The sequence below is a fragment of the Monodelphis domestica genome, chromosome 3, assembly GCF_027887165.1.
Source record: "Monodelphis domestica isolate mMonDom1 chromosome 3, mMonDom1.pri, whole genome shotgun sequence".
Taxonomy (NCBI): Eukaryota; Metazoa; Chordata; class Mammalia; order Didelphimorphia; family Didelphidae; genus Monodelphis; species Monodelphis domestica.
In genome coordinates this window covers 9934003-9954237 of record NC_077229.1, presented here as the reverse complement: position 1 = coordinate 9954237, position 20235 = coordinate 9934003, and the positions used below count along the sequence as shown (strand labels likewise).

Sequence of the window (20235 nt, the reverse complement as noted above, 5' to 3'; positions counted from 1 at the left end):
CCTTTGATGGCCTGTTGGATTTCGTTTTCTGATATGGGATTATTTAAGAATTCTATTTCTTCTTCTGTTAGTCTAGGCAGTTTATATTTTTGTATATATTCATCCATATCACCTAGATTGGTATATTTATTGCCATATAATTGGGCAAAGTAATTTTCAATGATTTCCTTAATTTCCTCTTCATTGGAGGCGATGTCCCCCTTTTTGTCTTTGATGCTGTTAAATTGATTTTCTTCTTTCTTTTTTTAGATTACATTCACAGGAATTTGTCTATTTTGTTTGTTTTTTTTCAAAGTACCAGCTTCTAGTTTTATATATTAGTTTAATAGTTCTATCACTTTCGATTTTGTTAATTTCTCCCTTAATTTTTAGGATCTCTAGTTTGGTTTTCTTCTGGGCTTTTTTAATTTGTTCGCTTTCTAGTTTTTTTATTTGCATTTCCAATTGATTGATCTCTGCCCTCCCTCATTTGTTAATATATGCACTCAGGGATATGAATTTTCCTCTCAATACTGCTTTGGCTGCATCCCATAAGGTCTGAAAGGATGTCTCACAATTTTCATTTTCCTCGATGAAATTATTAATTGTTCTTATGATTTGTTCTCTAACCGATTTTGGAGTATCATATTATTTAATTTCCAATTAATTTTTGATTTTAGTTTTCCATGTACCCTTACTCATCATTATTTTTATTGCCTTATGATCTGAAAAGGGCTGCATTTATTATTTCTACTTTACTGCATTTGCATGCCATGTTTCTGTGACCTAGTGTATGGTCAATCTTTGTGAATGTGCCATGTGGTGCAGAGAAGAAGGTGTATTCCTTTTTGTCCCTATTTATTTTTCTCCATATTTCTATTAACTCTAATTTTTTAAAATATTTCATTCACTTCTTTTACCTCTTTCTTATTTATTCTTTTATTTGATTTATCTAAATTTGATAGTGGTTGGTTCAGATCTCCCACTAATATGGTGTTACTGTCTATTTCCTCCTTAAATTCTCCTAGTTTCTCCATTAGAAATTTGGGTGCTATATTATTTGGTGCATACATGTTGATTAGTGATATTTCCTCATTATCTAAAGTCCCTTTTAACAAAATATAGTTACCTTCCCTATCCCTTTTAATCAGGACTATTTTTGCTTTGGCTTTGTCAGATATCATGATTGCACTTCTCCCTTCTTTCTATCAGTTGAGGCCCAGAAGGTTTTACTCCATCCTTTAATTCTGACCTTGTGAGTGTCTACCTGCCTCATGTGTGTTTCTTGAAGACAACATATGGTAGGGTTTTGGATTCTAATCCATTCTGCTATTCTTCTACCTTTTATAGTTGATTTAATCCCATTCATGTTCAAAGTTAAGATTGTCACTTGTGAACTCCCTGGCATTTTGATATCCTCCCCTAATTCTGAACTTTTTTACTTTAGCTATAAATTTTTAAGCCAGTGATTTACTTTAAATCAGACCCTCTAGTCCCCTCCCTTGATGTTTCCCTTTCTAGCCCCTGCCTTTTTGTTCCCTCCCTTTCCCCCTCTCCTTCCCTCCCTTTTTGTGTTCCTTCCCCCCATATTCCCCTTGGTTTTCCCTTCTCCCATACCCCGTTGGATAATATAAAATTCAAGATCCCAATGGATCTAGAAGCTCTTCCATCTCAGAGTTGATTTCATTGAGGGTAAGTTTTAAGTAAAAACTCTCTTCCTCTCCTTCTTATAGGAGAATTCTTCCCCTCCCCTTCCCACGTGTATCTTTGTGTGAGAAAGATTATTCTATTTAGTTTTTCCCCCTATTTCTTGGAGTATATCTTAGTACCATCAATGATTCCCCCCTCCCTTTTTCTTTCTATCCCCCCTTTCTCCATATCATCTTGATGCCCCAAATGTTCCCTATGCATGATTCTTCTAACTACTCTAATAATGCATACAATTTTTGAGAGTTACACATTACATTTTATCCACATATAAATATATAGAAATTGATATAAATGTAGTCCTTATAAAAGAGAGTTTGATTAAAAGAAAAAGATAACATTTTTCTCCTTTTCCCTTTCCTTCATATTTACCTTTTCAGGTATTCCTTGCTCTTTGTGTTTGGATTTTGAATTTTCCACAGAGCTCTGGTCTTTTCTTTGCAAAAACTTGGAAATCTTCTATTTTGTTGGATGTCCATACTTTCCCCTTATAGTCAGTTTTGATGGATAGCTGATTCTTGGTTGAAGGCCCAGCTCTCTTGCCTTTCTGAAAATCATGTTCCATGCCTTATAGTCATTCAGAGTGGAAATTGCAAGGTCTTGTGTGACCCTGATTGGCATTATTATATCTAAATTGTCTTTTTCTGGCTCATTGTAAGATTTTTTCTTTTGCTTGAAAGCTTTGGAATTTTACAATTACATTTCTGGGAGTTGTCTTTTGGGGATTTAGTGTAGAGGGTGTTCTGTGAACTCTTTCAATGCCTGTATTTCCCCCTTGTTCTAGACTCTCTGGGCAATTTTCTTTGAGGATATCTTGTATTATGATGTTGAGATTACTATTTATTTATGGCTTTTCTGGAATGCCAATTATTCTCAGATTGTCTCTGTTTCCTCTATTTTCCAGGTCTGTCACCTTGTCAGTGAGATATTTTATGTTCTATTCTAATTTCTTAGTCTTTTGGCTTTGCTTTATTAATTCTTGCGCTTTTGCAAAATCATTGTCTTCCAGTTGCCTGATTCTGACCTTTAAAGCCTGATTTCCCTTTTCAGTTTGGTCAAGCTGTTTCTGTAGTTGCTTTTTTTCATGCTTCGGATTGCTGAGTACTTTTTGCATTATTTCCCATTTTTCCTCCCAGAATGCTTCCATCTTTTTGATAATTTCAGATTTAAATTCTTCAAGAGTTTGTGGAGAATTTCCATTTCCTTTGGAAGGCTTCAGAGCATTTGCTTGTGTTTCCTCTTCTATCTCCTCTGTATTTAGTATTTTGCTCCATAAAATGTGTCCAAACTCACCACCTTCTTCTTGCTTTTCTTGGTGTTTGGAGGCTTTTGCACTTCTGTACTGATTGCCACCTCTATATGAGTGTGGAGGACTGGCTCTTAGTGTATCTGTCTGATGGTGCGAGGCTTTACCCCAGGCAAATTGAGTCTGGCACAGCACTGTCCGCAAGGTACCTCAGTGCCCAGAGAGAAATTAAAGACTCTTTAGGGAATGCAGGAGTTGGGCTGAAGGTCCTCAGACCCTTGTCCAGCACTGACTTTCCTAGTCAGGAGTCACTAGAAAAAATTCATGGTCCCTTGTGTCCCACTCAATTTTCTGGACAATATTGTCACATGTGGTAGGGTCATGATAGCTCAGAGCCTGTTGGTGAGTCCTCATTAGGTATTAGCTTCAGGCACCAAGTCCCTGACCCTCTCAGCGGAAGTCCTTCTCAACACTAAGATCTTCACATTTTAGATGGAGGCATGGTTCTCACTCTTGCTCCACCCTCAGCTGGCCAATGAAGCTTTCCCAGCCTCCAGGAGAGGGCAATGAAGGAGTGCCTTAGGGCTAGTGGATGCTCAGAGAGAGATTGGCGAATGGGAAGAAGAGAGCAAGAGAGAAACGACTTGGGAAGAGAGGAGGCAACACATATGAAGGGATGGTGCCATGGTGGTGAGAGAGCAGATCCTTGGCCATCCCCAGAAGTCAGACCATGGTGGCACCCTGAGGACTCAGGGGATAGAATTCAGGAACTGAAATAGAGAAGATCTGATTTCAAATGCTCCTGCAGTCACTGAAATGTTGTGTGACCCTAACCTGGTCACTGAGTCTCTATCTGCCTCAGTCCCCTCATCTGTCAAATAGACATAATAACAACATCTATATTCCGGAGTCATTGTGAGTATCGATGAATATTATATTTGTAATACTTGTTAACTTTAAAGGATCATAAAAGTGATGATTCTTATTGAATTGTTATATTTATTGCTTTTCTTTTTTATGATTACGAGTGTCACCTCTTTGGGAGCGTCCAGTGGTCTCCCTGAGGGTAAGGAATCACTCTGTCTAGATGTGACAATTCGGTCAAATAATGGAGATGAGAGACACTCAGGCTCATGTGCATAGGCATCACACAGTGTTCTGCTATAGCAGGGAGGTTCGTTTATTATATAGGCTGGTGATTACAGGCTTCTATGGAACACAATCAATTTTCCACAACATGTTTCCACTTAACAACAAGACATGTAGCCTCAGGAGATAGTCAATGAAACATTGTTGCAACTGATGAATGACATAAATTTGGTGATCTAGAGCTTAGTTCTCCCTGACCTAGGAGAATCATTGTTACTTTTGGTCAGCTTTCACAATCAATCACAATTACTTAGGAGATGGGTAACAAAATATTTCTTGCTAGGTACAAGGTTAGAGGGCAATTTAATGACAGTCTAGATTTGGGATTTTCCTCAATTTACAAGTTCTGTTTTTCTTGCGTTGCTTTGAAGTGCCTTGCAATGCTACCTTTTTCCTGTTCATCAACAAATTCATTGGAGTGTGATAACTGTAAGGAAAGATTGATTATGGTGCTCAAGCATTTGGCCAGTGTTTTTTGTAGGACCTTGCAGCGTATCTGTGCTTGAGTGAGAGAAAGGAGGGGTGATGGGCAATAATCTTTGGGCTTTAATTCTGTAAATGCAATCTTTTGAGGGTAATAATGTAGCAGGATTAAAGTGGGATATATATGTATTGATCCCAAAAGTATTTGCTCTCATATTATTTCTCCTGTACTGGGGAGGAAACAGCAATCATAACAAGTCCATTAGTAGGGGAAGTTGGAGAGAGAGAAGTCACAGAAGGGCGTCATTGGGGGCTTTGTTCTCGGGGAGCTGCCTTGCAGTTCCAGTCTCCCAACTGTGACCTTGTAAGCCAGAGGGGGGTCTGTTGACTCCCCATATCACCTCCTGCTGCAGCTATCAGTCTCTTTAGTTTATGACTAGAAGTTTGGACAAAATATGCCACGTCATGGGCCTGTCTGTCCCCTGTTATGTTTAAAATTAAGGCAATTGTCTGACTCAGGGGGAAGAAGACAAGTTTATTGATGGTGGCAGGGTGGCAGGTTAGGCCAGCAGTAAACCTCACACCATGATCCAGGGCTACCTGGTGCTCTCATGGCTAGCATCTTCCTGTGCTTTGGTTCCACAGCTGCAGAAACCGGCTAAGAGGAGCTCATTACTCAGGGCTCCCCTATTTAGCCCAGACAACTTTAATGGGGGGGAGGAGCTCATGAAGAGGAGGGCTAGCCAGCTCTCCTGACTTCCCCAGCCCATGTCATGGGAGCCCACACATGCAAGGAGCCCTTGGTCCCTTCACTGATTAGGCCAATCCTGACAGAAAGGAAGACGTTCCTGGGGATTCCTGGGACAAAGAAATAGCCAAAGCAGGAGACTAGAGGATGCCTTTGATGGGTCCGCAGAGCAGGAATGCTCCGTTGTCCTCCAAAGTATTTGAGAATCATTCAATATATAAAAGTCAAATTCTCACTATTTCTCCCCCTCCTTTTGGGGGATTCTGGGCCTCAGTTTCCCCAGTGAAATTCCTGAAGGATGATGGTGACATGTTACATTGAGAGCTTAACTAGGATACTTGGGTGTTAATTTATGTAATATTAAAAATTTGTGAGAGGCTTTGCCAGGTGGCCATTAAGGCATCACGTCCCTTCTAGCATAACAATGTCACCAACAAACAAACCAAAAGAATATGAGAGAGACACGAAGGGTACTGGTGAGACAGTCAGCTGTCCAGACTATAGAGATCTGTTCCACAGATATGTGGTGGGTCACTGAACGCGGGACAAGAGAAATTGGCCAGGATTACAGGAGGGTCGACCCAGCAGGCTTACAGATTTGACTTGCAGACATCCTCTTGCTGGGCGGTGGTAATGTTTACTGGTTTGGGTCCACAATTTATAGGGAAATGACATCAGTTAAAGGATGGAGTAAGCCTTTGACAGGAACCACGATTGACAATGATTTACAAGACAGAACCAGTGGATGGAGATGGCGTGAGTGGCTCTGAGCAGTGTTTTCTAGACCCAGTCTGCTCAGTTCGTTATATAATACGGCATGTTCTTTCCAGGGCTCTGGCTTATTGCTTTCTTGGCACGACACCTCCTGTTTTGGCCAGAGGGAAATGTATGCTTGTCTAAAGCTGGGCAGCAAACTTTGAGTCTTCCTGATTCTGAATTAGTGGCTCTGAAGACGCCTTGCAATCTGGGGTGCACTGGGCTGGTTTGCACAGCCGGGCTCATTGGAAAGCCCCAGACTTCCTAACTACCCAGAAGATTTCCGTTCTGGGCTGCCTTGGGGCTGGGAGCCCCTGATCTTCCGTTCTGACCATTAGGAGGGAGAACTCAAAGTCCCCGGATGCAGCAGGCTGCCTTCTGGGCTCCCGGGATATTGCTGTCCTCTTCTTGGGCCATCTGCAGTCAAGCTGGTCCTGGTAACAGCTCCTCTGGTTGAGTTCCCTGCTTCTGTCCAGGGTCCTGGATCTCCTCTTTCCCTGAATTCCTTTCGAGAATAGAACCTAATGAAATTCAGCATCAAATCAGCATTGTCAGAAGCTGGGTCAGATGGTGAGAGTAAACTAGAACCTCAGGATTCACATGTTCTTCCTACAAAGGAGCCCCAGGAGGGAGCTCTGCCATGGAGAATCCACGTTTCTTAGACTTGCAACTGCTTTGCTTCTCTTCCTCATTCCTGCTTTCAAAACTGTCCTTAACAAAGTGACAGAAATGATGCTGATACTTTCCCAGCTTTTCTCCAGCTCTGAATTGGAGCATGCTGAGAGCCTGAGACATGCTTAGAACCAGATGAGGCACAGACCCAGCTCTGTGGGATCTTCTGGTCTTTGTAGCTGTCTGAGGAAACTTTCCCACCATTATTCTCTCACTCCTATTAGACATCATTGCTTCAACCCTCTCCTATTCTCAATCTCTGCCCCCCCTTCCCCCCAACCCAGAGAAATCTCCTCCTCTCTCCAGAGCCTCTCAGGGCGGCTCTCCTGACCCACCTGGGACTTCTGGGCCCAAATCAGCTGGTGGCCGCCAGGAATCCACCCAAATGCTGTTTCCTCCTTTTCATGGGAACAAGAGACTCCCGATGGGGGTCCAGCCAAGCTGGGCAGACTCAGATAGACGGTCAGACAAGTTCTCGCTCGTCACCTGTCAGCAGCTTCTAACCAGGCCTGAATACACCCGACAGTGTCCTGGCCACAGGGAGGCCCTCAGAGCCCCTCCACAGCCCTGCAATGATGTGGCTGATTTTGCAGACTCCGGGCAGGGTTTCTCATCTCAGGACTCAGCCACTCCTCAGGGGATGTTTGTCAAGGCTTGTAGAGGTGTGGGCGCTTGGCCACAAGCTGTACAACATGGCGCAGGGACTGTCAGCAGCTGCCTCTGTCTCCTCTCTTCCCATTTCCTTCCTGACATCTTCAGTTCCCATTTTCTTCCCTTAGAGGGTGTCTCTGGTCATGGCCTCGTGAGCACTGGCAGGGGTTCAAGGGATCTCCTCCTACAAACAAGATTCTATTCCCTGAGAAGAAACTGGGGCACAGCCAGAGCATGGCAGGAGCTTCCTCTCAGCTCCACCAGCCAAATCCTCAGTCCTGAAGGCTCAACTGAATCACTTCTCTGCTGTCTTGGTCATCCCAAAGGAGGCTGGGACATGGCAGAAAGTAGAGGTGATGGGGTGAGAAGACCTGAGTTCCAGCTGTAGTCTGTGTGACCTTGGCCAAGTCACTGCTGAACTGGGTAAAATAGAGACACACAGAAAGACAGAAGGAAAGAGCCAGAAAAAGAGACAGAGAGATAGAGAGACAGAGATGGGGAGGGAGAGAAAGAGAGAGACAAAGACATTGAGGCAGAGAGAAAGAGACCCAGAGAGGACAGAGCCTGGGAGAGACAGAGGGAGCTCTAGCAGGGACAAAGAGACAGAGACAGAGAGAGAAGGAACAGCTGACTCTCCCCTAGCAGCACCCTGGCTTTGCTCAGGAGCCTGGGGACAAGCGAGAAGCTGCTACAGGCCAGACAAGGTTTTTGTCCCACTTCCCCACTGAATGCATCACTGTGTATAAACATCAACACCACCAGAGTAGTAATACGACTGGCAGTAATAATCGGCTTCATCCTCGGGCTCGACGTTGCTGATGGACAGGAATCGGTTAGTCCCAGATCCGGAACCAGAGAAGCGCTCAGGGATCCCGTCGCCCCTGCCTGTACCTCCACTTCTGGTGACATACAGGAGGTACCGAGGGGGCTTTCCGGGGCTCTGCTGGTGCCAAGCAACCGTTCTACCACTGAGCTCACTGCTCAGGGTGCAGGAGAGTCTGGCCGAGCTCCCCAGGGCTGCAGACACAGAGGGAGGCTGAGTCACCACAGCCTGGGAGAGGGAGCCTGCAAACAGAGAGACTCATTAATGACCCTGAACAAGGAGGAAGCCAGAAGGTGCTTTGAGATCCTCCTGAGAGGCAAGAACAGGGAGGGAGGAGGAGGCCAAAGGGGAGGTCTGGGATGGTCCTGACCTGAGCAGAAGGAGAGCAGTGAGAGACAGACAAGAGGCCAGGCCATGGCGAGAGGACCCGAGAGCTCAGCTTCAAAGAGCTCCCAGCTGAGTCTGGCCTCTCTCAGCTCCCTCTTATTCTCTCCTGGTTACCCTGTGATGGTGGCTGAGGGGCAGGCGGGGATTGATGCAAATCTGGGCCTGCTCCAGCCTCCTCTAGACCCCACCTGCATCCTCTCTCGGGGTCCCAGGGGGGCAGCCCTTCATGCAGGGGGGGTGATTGGGGTCACTGGGCCCAACCCAGCTGAGACGTCATCCAGGAGTGATCACAGGGCTAAGAGCACAGCCAGCTGGGCTCACCCCCCCCCCCAAACTCCTCCAGGCTCTGCAGGCCCTCACTGCCTGCCCAGGACGAGTCCCACAGCATTCGCTACTGTCTATAGGACCCACATCCAGGCCACAAGGAGGCAGAGCTCAAGGCTCCCAGGCAGAGGAAGGTCTCTGCTGCCTCATCCCACCCAAAGGTGGAGCCTCCCTTGAGCCCCAGCCTGAGGCACCCAGAACAGCCCCTGTCCTCAGCCCCTTCCCTGGCCTGGCCTCCTGCCCTCACCACACTCTGCTAGCAGGCACTGATCCTGCCCTGGGTTCCAGGGCTAGAATCCTTGGCCTCTCACTGAGCAAAGGTTCTGCGTCCTGGGCCACAAAGCCTTCCCAGAGCCCAGTCCCTGCCCGCTGCCCCATCCCAGCCTGCCGGGGCTCCCAGACCTACTGGAAACTCTGCTCTCTGGGCCAGGCCAGCCTGTCCTGTCTGCCATCCTCATGGAGCTCCCCAGGCCCAGCTGGGCTCAGCTTTCAGGCCTTCTGTGCTCCCCCTACATGCCCTCTCAGAGGTCACAGCATCTCTGATGTTCAGCCAACCAATAGATCAATGAAGCATCTGTTTGGTCCTCTGTTCTGTCCCAGGCACTCTTCTTGGCCTTAGGAATAGCAGCACGACAGCGTGGAGCTCCCTGCTTCTGAGAGGCCACTCTGGAGGGGCCACCGTCTCCTGGTCTCTTGGGGTGCCAAGAACTTACCCTGTTTCCCTGGCAGATGCTTGGGCAGCCCCTCATTGGGAGTTCATCAGGGGCCTTTGGGCAGCCTCTCAGCTCAGTCTGGGGCCATTAGGCTCAGGTTTCTGGAGCTTCTTCCTCCCATTTGGGGTCTTATTCCTCCTACACTGGCTCTGAGTGCTTCAGATCAGCTGGTTATTGCCTAGACCCAAAGCCATGGAGGAGAGGGAGGAGGAACATGCTCAATGGGTGCAGGTGAAGCCATCCCATATCTCCACCTCCCCACCCTGGGCTGCCTGCTCCCATGAGGACTAGAGGGAGGGTAATGGTTCCTTCCTGCTCCCAGATAGAGCCTGAGCCCATGTTCTGTCACTGCTTCCCTCCACTGACAGATGGGGAAGAAGAGAACATTTGTCATTGGCTGAGGAGCCAGAGGCAGGGAGCCAATCCCCAGCATCCTCAGCAGGGTGAGGAGGGAGGTGCTGGGAGCCTCAGGATGGAGGCAGGACACAGGCTTCCCATTGAGAGGCCAGGAAATGGCCTGGGAAGGAGCAGATCTGTTCTGTCCTCTGAGGTTGTTATTTCTTGTGTTACCTGAAGGCCATCAGGGACAGTTACTGCTGATGAGGTTCAACAGGTAGGAATGAGAAGCTGCTGAGGGACCGAGCAGCAAAGGCCAGGCCAGAATTGTAGCCAGACTAGTAGCAAGAAAGGAGCCCAGAGAGCCAGGTCAGTGGTCCTTGGGGAGAGGACTGAGCCTGGGGCAGACCTGATTTGGAAGGAAAATAAGGAGGATGGACTTAAAGGCCAAAGTGCTTCCAGTTGGTGCTCAATCTCTCCAAGGGGTGAGACTGTAGAGGGGAGAGAATGAGTCCCTAGATGTTGAGTGGAAATATTGGAACCTCTTCATTTTCTATGTTATCTCAATGAATATCATTTTGTAAATATGGATTCTTTTCATTCATTCATTAGATCCTTTACAGTGAGGGAATGTGAATCTTAAAACTGCTCAAACTCTACATTAAAACATTTGGTTAAGGCTATTCCCCATTTTAAACAATGAAGGTACTTGGTCAGGAATGTATTGGGAACTCTAACATTACTCCACCCATACTTAGGCATACCTTAGTGGAAGATAAAGTTGTAAACTCTTTAATGAACAATGAAGGTATTTAACTCTTACTTATAGTGAGGCCAAAAGCTTAAGCTGGGTCTATTTTTAGATCTAATACAAACGGGTGCTAAGTACCTATGAAGGTCTAATTAATCACTAAAAGGTCAGGCAACTTGCAAGGGGCAAGCTTAGCAAAGAGGTGTGAAATACTCAGAAGTTTTAGTCTACCCAGAGAAGGTGATAACAAGATGTGAATTAAGAATGGTCAGTCCTTTGGAAAACATCTACTGTGATTGGTAGATGTGAATTGGAGGTCTCTCGTTGGGCTCTCTCGGTGGCTGAAGTTAGTTGAGTTCAGGAGCTGAACTGGTGGGTCTCTCTGAACACTAGAGTTTTGCTTGGAAAGATGTTGTGGTGAGTGATTAAAGGCTGAATGAGTTTTCTCTCTTAAGGGGAAAGGCCCAAGTCATTGGCGTAGGCCCTATTTCCTCACACTCCTTCTCTCTCCCTTTCCTTAATTCCTTCATTTGTATTAATTAAAATCTTCATAAAACCCAGCTGACTTGGGAATGTCATATTTGGGGTTTTTCCTATGGCGACCACTTTATTTTTAATATAAAATCAGGACGCTAAAAACTTATCTTTGCAGTTTTGGCAATTCAAAGTCTTGAACCCATATTTTTGCAGTCACAATTTATGGCAACCACTCTTTCGTCTATAACAGGAAACAGAGCAGAATGGGAGCCTGAGCCATGACAAGTAAATAAAGGCAAGCAGAAGGCTCAGGGAAATGCCCAGGACCAAAAAGAAATTGAGGGAATTTCAGGGAATGCAGGAGGTGGGATGAAGGTGCTCAGACCCTTGTCCAGGGCTGGCTTTCCTGGTCAGGAGTCACTGGACTGAATTCATGGTCCCTTGAGTCCCACCTCATTTTCTGGACAACATTGTCACATGTGGTAGGTCAAGAGAGCTCAGAGCATGTTGGTGAGTCCTCAATAGCTATTGGCTGCAGGTACCAAGTCCCTGACCCTCACAGGGAAGTCCTCCTCAACACCAGGAGCTTCACAGTTTGGATGGACTCTTGGGTCTCCTGCTCAGGGCTCAGCTGAAGCTTTCCCAGCCTCCAGTAGAGGGCAATGAAGGACAGCCCCAGGGCTAGTGAGCAGTAAAGGATGCTCAGAGAGAGACTGGAGAATGGGAAGAAGAGAGCAAGAGAGAGACTGACTTGGGAAGGGAGGAGGAGACCCATATGAAGGGATGGTGCCAGAGTGGTGGGAGAGGAGATCCTTGGGAACCCCCCAAAGTCAGATCATGATGTCACCCAGGGGTCCCAGTGGAGAGAATCCTGGAGCTGAATTCCAGAAGACCTGTGTTCAAATGCTGCTACAGGCATTGAAAGGTAGTATGACTCTGGGCAAGTCTGTTCATGTGTATCTACCTGAGTTCTGTCATCTGAAAATGAAGCATAAAGAGAGCACCTTCCCCAGGGATTGTGCTTGGCATCATGCGATGACATTTGCAAAGTGTTCTACACAATTTAAAGACTATAAAAGCCAGAGCCTTCCCTTGACCTACAGCTTTCGGCTCCCAGATCCTCCCTCGTCCTTTATCCCCCTCCCTGGGCTGGGCCTGGCCCTCCCCACACTCAGCCGCAGACAGGGATCCCCGCCTGGCCCTCACTTGCATGGCTGGATCAAGGCAGTAAAAGCAGTGATCTACACAAGCACTCCCAAAGGTTCCCCCCCAACGACTTCCAAGAAGAGGCTCCAAAGGAAAGCTGGAGGGCCGGAACCCCGGGAAGGATGACATGAAATCCCAAAGAGGTCTTCGGGAGAGCTCTGAGGTCTGCCACACAGGCGTGAAGGTGGAGCTCAGGCCAGCCCAAGTGAGCCCAGCAGGCGAGCCGCAGGGGCCCCTCAATCAGTAGCAGCAGCTTCCAGAGAAGGTCAGGGAGTCCGATGACCAAGCAGGAGATGGCAGGGGCTCCTCTGCTGGCACTGAGTGCAGGACTGATGCACTGTCCATGGGAGGATTGGGGTCAGAGCCGCGGGGAAGGACAAGCACCAGCAGAGCAGAGCTCTTGGCATCAGGGGAGCTCGAACCCCGGTCACAGTTCCAAGGCAGAAAAGAGGCCTCCCTCGGGCTCTGGTCCAGCAGCCCTGACCACTGGGCTGCTCTTGGGGGGCTGAGGGAGCTGCAGAGGATTTCACTCTAATGGGCGTCCTTTCATTTCCGTTTTTAAATCCTTTCACTAGGATTCATCACGTTCCACTATATTGGATCATCCACTGTCATTGCTGTAGTTTGGAAAGCTTCATCCCTAAAGCGTGGGCGGTCTGGATGCTTGGTCTTTGGCTGTGGGGTGAAGGGCCAAAGTGGCCATCATTGTGGCTCTTCTTGTCCTTCTCTCAATGGCCTCGTGGTTAACTTCAGAGGGAGCAGTGGCTAGAAACAGAATGTTATGTCTGGAATTGTTTAAAATAAATTGGGAGCTTCCTTTGTGGAATAAATAGGTCTATATTAATCCCAGATGACTCAGTGGCCGGGTGGGTAGAGTGGTAGGCTTAGAGTCAGGAAAATCAGGTTCAAATCTAGACTCAGATACTTACTTGATGTGTGACCCTGGATAAGTCACATAACCTTGATTTGCCTCAGTTCCTCATCTGTAAAAATGAACTGGAGAAGGAAATGGCAAAACACTCCGGTGTCCTTGGCAAGAAAATCCCAAATGGTGTCTCAAAGAGTCTGGCATGACTGAACTAAACCAGCAAGTATCTGTATTTGAATTTGAACTCAAGTCTTCATGATATCAGACCCAGGACTCTATGGATCGGGTCACCTAACTGACACAGAATTAGGCTGTTCAAAGTTCTTTTTCCAGGTACAAATTGGCAGATGGGGTTCAAATCAGGCAGGAGCTGGCAGAGGTGCGTCCAGAGGAATGAGGGAATCCTGGTGAGGGGTATTTTGGTGCTCTCAGATCCCCTTTTCCAACCTTAAATTGGGGGTGGAGGAGCAGGGGTTGGCCTGGAGTGGTCTTGTGGAGTCTAGGACACAAGCCTGGGTGGTTCTGATTCCTGGGTAATGACAGGGCCAAGCTGGAGACATTTCTCTTGGCCAAATGGAGTCCTGGAGGTGGGCAGTCGCATCTTGAACCAGAGAGGGATTGAGCTGACTTTACAAAGGCAAATCCTCCCTAGCTTCTCCCACCAGATGGAAAGCCACTGAAAAGTTGTCCCCATCACCCGAGGGGACCATAACCTCAGGAGACGTCGACCTCAGACCTGGGTGGGTTTCTGATTATGTCTCTCCTGCACTCATGGCTGGATGTTGAAAATCCTCCCACCCTCTGGGTCCTCCGCCCTGGGAGTCATTCTCCAGAAATTGTGTCTCCTCGGTGCAGTCAAAGGGAAAGTCCAAGCTGCCCCCATTCTTGCTCATGGCTGCTCCTCCTTCTGGTTCTTCTTCTCTATCCTTCATCACTGAAGGGCTCAAGGCATTCACAGAGAAAGCTTTGGATCATGGAATAAGCTTCTCCCCAAAGCTTCCACAAACACAGAAATCTTTCCCTGGGTGATCAATTAGTCTGTAAAATGTCCTTCTTCTGTTACGGCATGCTTTTTCTCCACTAAAAGCTCATGTACTTCTACTTCTAGTTGGCTCTGCACAGACATAATAAAACTCATTTCCTTCTTCCGGTTAATATACAGGAATGACGTGGGGTTCTTCCATTTGCATTGATATTCCATCACTTTCAGGGTCATTAATCAGAGGCAGGGATGAGCTCTTTGCTCTCTGGACAGCAGGACGCCGATTCCCCAGGACCGACATTCAGTTTTGTCAGCCTTATGTGACTCATCCCGACCCCACTGGGGATTTGGGGGCACAGACGCCCCAGTGGTTTGCCATTCCTTCTAAGGCTCATTTTTACACCAGAGGAAATTGAGGCTAACAGGCCATAAAGACTGCCATGAGTGGCCTGTTCAGGTATCTGCCATAATCTCTGTAGCCTTGACGCTTCCTACTTGACATCTGTTGGCTCTCATGCCTGGTGACAATGGAGGACAGTGTGGGACTGCCAGAGGTGAGTCCTGGCAGGGCCCAATCACATGTCAGAAGTCACAGGAGCTTCTCCAAAAGTGAATAAGTTGGTCCTATATGTGTCAGGTGGAGGCTAGTCCAGTAGCTGCTTCCTGCCTGGGCCCCATGGGGTAAGTTTGAGGGAAGGTCATGCTGTGCTTCACCCCCTCTAAAGTAGCCATGACACTGGGAACCCTGGCAGGAAAAAGTCTTCCATGCTCCTGGGTCTGGGGGGATGAGAGGGACTGGCAGGAACCCAGCCCTAGCTCTGAGAGTCCAGAAACAGAGACGTAACATGAGGGCCTTGACTCCCCTCTTGATGCTCCTCTCTCTCTGCACAGGTTTTGGGGGAGACTCTGGGCTCTGAGGAGATGATGAGGGCTGAGGTGGGCAGTAAGCAAAGAGCCCCCACATTCACAGCCCCATCTTCATCTCTGTCCTGTTGTTTTCAGGGGTCACTTCTCAGGTGGTGGTGACTCAGGGACCTTCTCTGACTGTGATCCAAGGAAGAACCATCACCTTGACCTGGTGCTCCAGTGCAGGGGCACTCATCACTGGCCTCTGTCCTTACTGGTTCCATCAGAAATCTGGCCATGCTCCCAGGACACTGATCTATGGAGACAACAATCCTTCATCAGGGGTCCCTGCCTGTTTTTTTGGGTCCCTCCTGGGAAACAAGGGTGCCCTCACCATCCCAGAGGTCCAGTCTGAGGATTAGGCTGGTTATGACTGTTCTATATGGCACAACAGTTCTTGTCACTGTGAAAAGAGAATTCTTTCCACAGTTAACACTGTAAGGGAGTTTGCAAGTCACTTGCTAAAATGAGTGATAACTCTATAACTCAACACTAAGTAAGAGAGTTGGCAAGTCATTTGCTAAAGTGGGTGATAACTCGATCAGTGAGAATCTTGTATATGATAAGAGTTAATACCTTCAGAGGTGTGTGTAATTGGAATCTGTTACCCTAGAAAAACTATGATCCCCAGCAAAACTATAATTCCCTGAACTCGACTCACTTCCTTTCATTACATGTTGAGGTACATAGGATATAAATTGGGTGGAGGTCCATCTCTCTCCCTCTTTTCCTTATGGTGGCAGCTTTGATGGAGCAAGGATTTTTGAGCAGGTAGAAAACTTAGTCACATGGTTCTATTTTGTCATATAATAAACTTCATAAAATAATACTTAAAGTATTGGACGTTAATTTAACTCTTATAGGTGAGAAGGTGATCCCACAGATACTGCCTACTGGGCAGTGATAGATAATTTGTAAACTGTAATTGGCCCCTGTGAAGAGGGGAAGGGACAAGGAGTCACCATCAAAGCAAACCCCATACTCCTTTGGTGGGAATTGTCTTAGAGAAGATAGTCTGAAGAGATTGTCTTCTGGAGATAGTCTTGGATAGTCTTCAAGGGAGTTTTGCTGGCTTCGAGCTCAGCTTCTACTTGGACTCTGACTCCTGGACTGCTTCCTTGAGTGAGTGAAAGGCTGATCACTTTCCTACCTTCTGGAGAGACTAACTTCCATCTTGGAGGAGGCCATGTGGTTACTCACTATCAGCCTTCCTGGTTGAGAGCTAATCAATGACTTTTTCATCCCCCTCACATTTCTCTTCTTTATTGTTTCCTCATCATTTGTACATAAATTTTTCAGACACAAGATATAATAAATACTGAGGACCACACTTTCATATAATCATTGTCAAACCATTAATTTTATCCTTTACAATAGCACAGTGAGAGCCTGAGATGGAGAACTGAACAACTATCTCCAGCCCAGATGGGTCCCAGATGCATAGGCTACCAAGGTTTGTGGGCTGTCCAGCTTCCAGGTCAGGCTCTGGGTACTCCTCATGCCTTCTCCTGAACTGCACATGTCCCAAACACCAGGTTTAACAGTAAGTCCTTTAGAGTCTGGGGCCTGGGCAGGCAGGGCAGAGAGTTTCTGAAATCTCTTAGTAGCCAGAGTTATGGGGCTCCTTGAAGGGACATTACTAGGAGCCTGAGGGTGAAAACACAGTTTCTGAGGGAATGTTCCCCTTCCTGGAGAAGGCCCCTGTTTTTCACATCTTTATAAAGAGGAAGACAATAGAATGTGTAGATTGTTAGCTCTCTCACTGTTCATGAAGATGACGTCCTAGAAGGTCCAAGACTTAGGCATTGTAAAGATGAAAATGAATATTGAATAATTAAGGGTTTTTTGAAGATTATTTTATTTGGTCATTTCCAAACATTATTCCCATTTCCTTCCTGAAATCATCATTTCCCTTTTTCTTCCCCTGGAGGGTGTCTCTGGTCATGGACTCATGAGCACTGGCAGGGGTTCAAGGGATCCCCTCAGACAAACAAGATTCTATTCCCTGAGAGCAAACTGGGGCACAGCCAGAGCACGGCAGGGAGCTTCCTCTCAGCTGTTCTCCACCAGCCAAATCCTGAGCCCTGAAGGCTAAACTGAATCACTCCTCTAGTGTCTTGGTCATTCCAAAGGAGGCTGGGACACGGAGGGAAGTACTGGTGATGGGGTGAGAGGACCTGAGTTCCAGCTTTAGTCTGTGTGACCTTGGGCAAGTCACTGCTGAACTGGGTAAAATAGAGACACACACAGAGAGAAAGAAGGACACACAGAGAGACAGAAGGAAAGAGCCCGAAAAAGAGACAGAGACAGAAATGGAGAGGGAAAGTTTGAAAGACAGGGAGACAGACAGAGAGAAAGAGGACAGAGACTGGGAGAGATAGAGGGAGCTCTAGCAGGGACAAAGAGAAAGCAGGGAGAGACAGAACAGCTGACTTGGCCCTAGCAGCACCCTGGCCTTGCTCAGGAGCCTGGGGACAAGCGAGAAGCTGCTGCAGGCCTGACAAGTAGGTTTTTGTCCCACTTCCTCACTGAATGTATCACTGTGTAGAAGGATAGCTACCACCAGCGTAGTAATACGACTGGCAGAAATAATCGGCTTCATCCTCGGGCTCGACGTTGCTGATGGACAGGAATCGGTTCGTCCCAGATCCGGAGCCAGAGAAGCGCTCAGGGATCCCGTCGCCCCTGCCTGTACCTCCACTGCTGGTGACATACAGGAGGTACCGAGGGGGCTTTCCAGAGCTCTGCTGGTGCCAATAAACATTATTACCACTGAGCTCACTGCTCAGGGTGCAGGAGAGTCTGGCCGAGCTCCCCAGGGCTGCAGAGGCAGAGGGAGGCTGAGTCACCACAGCCTGGGAGAGGGAGCCTGCAAACAGAGAGACTCATTAATGACCCTGAACAAGGAGGAAGCCAGAAGGTGCTTTGAGATCCTCCTGAGAGGCAGGAACAGGGAGGGAGGAGGAGGCCAAAGGGGAGGTCTGGGATGGTCCTGACCTGAGCAGAAGGAGAGCAGTGAGAGACAGACGAGAGGCCAGGCCATGGCGAGAGGACCCGAGAGCTCAGCTTCAAAGAGCTCCCAGCTGAGTCTGGCCTCTCTCAGCTGCCTCTTATTCTCTTGGTTACCCTGTGATGGTGGCTGATGGGCAGGCGGGGATTGATGCAAATCTGGACCTGCTCGAGCCTCCTCTAGACCCCACCTGCATCCTCTCTCGGGGTCCCAGAGGGGGGCAGCCCTTCATGGAGGGGGTGGGGCTTGGAATCACTTGGGCCAGCCCAGCTGAGATGTCACCCAGGGGGAATTAAAGTGCTCAGAGCAGCCACAGGCACAGCCAGCTGGGCTCACCCCTCCCCCAATACCTCCAGGCTTCCCAGGCCCTTCCTGCCTGCCCAGGACCAGCCCCACAGCATCCCCTGCTGGCCAGAAGACCCACATCCAGGCCACAAGGAGGCAGAGCTCAGGGCCCCCAGGCAGAGGGAGCTCCCTGCTGCCTCTTCTGTTCATCCCACCCAAAGGTGGATCCTTCCTTGAGCCCCAGCCTGAGGCACCCAGAGCAGCCCCTGTCCTCAGCCCCTTCCCTGGCCTGGCCTCCTGCCCTCACCACACTCTGCTAGCAGGCACTGATCCAGGCCTGGGTTCCAGGGCTAGAAATCTTGGCCTCTCACTGGGCAAAGGTTCTTCCTGGCCTTCGAGCCTTCCCAGAGCGCAGCCCCTGCCCCCTGCCTCTTCCCAGCCTGCTGGGGCTCCTGGACCTACAGGAAACTCTGCTCTCTGGTTCAGGCCAGCCTGTCCTGCCTGCCATCCTCATGGAGCTCCCCAGGCCCAGCTGGGCTCAGCTTCCAGGCCTTCTGGGCTCCCCCACAAGCCCGCAGGGTCAGCGTAATAGAAACTTAATGACTGATTCAGTTTGAAAACCAGATTCTAGAAAGCTGCCCCACCTTGGAGTGACTCTGCAGGTCTGTCTGTGCGGCCTTCTGGCAGGGTCTGGAGAGGTCTGGGAGAGGCTGTCCAGAATACTCTGTGCTGGCATGTTTAGAATGCAGGACTGAAGCTGAAAGGGGCCAGTCAGAGACTCTGAGGAGGAGAGGAAAAGCCTGGCCAGAGACAGGAAGCTGGTCTCTTCCAGGGCTTCAGCTGGTGTTCTCTCCTGGGCCTGACCTTCCCTGACAGGGGGATCTGGGCCTGCTGCCCAGAGGGAGCATCAGCACCTAGAAGGGAAGGGAAGCCCGGGGATCTCTGTCTCTGTCTGTATCTCTGTCTGTCTGTCTCTGTGTCTGTCTGTCTGTCTGTATCTCTGTCTGTCTGTCTCTGTGTCTGTCTCTGTGGGTCTGTCTCTCTCTCTCTCTGTCTCTTTGTATCTGTATCTGTGTCTCTGTCTCTCTCTCACGTTTACTAATACATAACTATGAATTAATATCCAATCTCCAGAAACTTTAATCATTGCACCTCTGAGAATTCACAGGTTCTCAAATATTCAGTCAATCAATGAACCAATGAAATGTTTCTTTGTTCTGTACTAAGTGCCAGGCACTGTGCTTGGCCTGAGGAAGGCCAGGATGAGAGTCCAGACCTCCCTGCCTTCCAGAGACCACCATGGAGGGGATGGGATCTTTTTGTACCAGAGTGTCCCATGGTTTAACCTGCTTCCTGGCAGATGCTTGGGCAGTCCCTCATAGGGCCCTCCTCAGGGGGCTTTGGGCAGCCTCTCAGCTGAATCTGGGGCCATTTGTGTCCTTCCAGCATCCAGAAGGAGTCCCTGAGAGAGATTCAGACCCTGCCTAGGGCCATCTTCATGGAGGGGGGATGAGATCTCTCATTTGGATCCAGTACCACACAGATGGGGATTTGACAGGGAACAGCGAGGAAGAGCTAAAGGAAGGCAGAGGTGAGTGATTGACAGGACTCAGAGCCAAAGCCTGGTCAGGCCTCCAAAGTCAGTGCTGAGAAGAAGCCAGAGACAGGCACAGCCTTGCTGGGGGAGGTCAACAATGGCTGCAGCCTTTGCTCAGCCTTTCCTTGGTCAGAGGCTTCCCAGCAGTTCAGCCTGGCAGCCCTTCCCAGAGGAAATATCTCTTTGCTCTCTGCTGTCATTAAGTCCTGATTCAGCTTACTGTGGCAGGAGAAGAAACT

At 48.3% G+C, this 20235-nt stretch overlaps 1 pseudogene across 1 annotated transcript; it reads right to left on the bottom strand.

Moving 5' to 3' along the window:
• Window positions 1–8019: 8019 nt before the first annotated feature.
• On the bottom strand, window positions 8020–8661 carry LOC100618516 (immunoglobulin lambda variable 4-69-like; annotated as a pseudogene). The gene is made up of 2 exons (XR_008917203.1): window positions 8525–8661; window positions 8020–8396 (listed from the first exon to the last, which is right to left on the bottom strand). The product of XR_008917203.1 is annotated as an immunoglobulin lambda variable 4-69-like (transcript).
• Between the last annotated feature and the right edge of the window lie 11574 nt (window positions 8662–20235).